This window comes from Phalaenopsis equestris, unplaced genomic scaffold (assembly GCF_001263595.1).
Source record: "Phalaenopsis equestris unplaced genomic scaffold, ASM126359v1 Scaffold000164, whole genome shotgun sequence".
Taxonomy (NCBI): Eukaryota; Viridiplantae; Streptophyta; class Magnoliopsida; order Asparagales; family Orchidaceae; genus Phalaenopsis; species Phalaenopsis equestris.
Window position 1 is genome coordinate 566,015 of NW_018164606.1, and position 876 is coordinate 566,890.

The window sequence follows — 876 nt, forward strand, 5'->3', positions numbered from 1 at the left end:
TAATGTGGGTTAGACCTAAAAAAGGTTTGGGCTAGGTCTAAGTTAGGTTAGACTTAGAGGGCAGGAATAATGTAGATTAGACCTAAGGTTTCAGTTTGGACTAATGTGGGTTAGACTTAAGGTGGTTGAAGCTAAGTCCAAGTTAGGTTAGACCAAGGGTTTATGTTAGGTTTAATGTGTAGGTTAGGTCTAAGTTGAGTTAGACCTAGGGTTTAAGTTAGGTTTGATGTGGATTAGACCTAGGGTTTAGGTTAGGTTTAATGTCAATTCGACCTAAAGTTTGGGTTAGGTCTAAGGTGAGCTAGACCTAGAGTTTAGGTTAGGTCTAATGTGGGGGGTTATACCTAGAGTTTAGAATAGTTCTAATGTGGATTAGAACTAAAGTTTGGGTTAGGTCTAATGTGGATTAGAACTAGAGTTTAAGTTGGGTCTAATGTGGGTTCAACAAGGTGTAAGTTAATTCTAATGTGGATTAGACCTAAATTTTAGGTTAGGTCTATTGTGGATTGGACCTAAGGTGTAGGCTAGATGTGGATTAGACTTAAGGTGTAGGCTAGTTGTGGATTAGACCTAAGGTGTAATTTAGTGTTTTAAAATTAAATTTCAATAAAATTTGGGCCAAGGTGTAAAATTTTGATTTTACATTTTTGCCCCTAGCTTGTTGATTTTCATTTTTAGGATTTTCAAGGGTAGAAATTGTCATTTTAGGGTTTAACTTCACGACCCAAAATTTTCCAGTCAATTATTATTATTATTTTTAATTTTATTACTCTTTATAATTCTTTTTCAAAACATTTACAAATTTAACAAAAAATTAATCATTTTGATGTTAGGGGATCCCCCTAACTTAAAAAAAAAATCAAGGAAAGTTCCGGG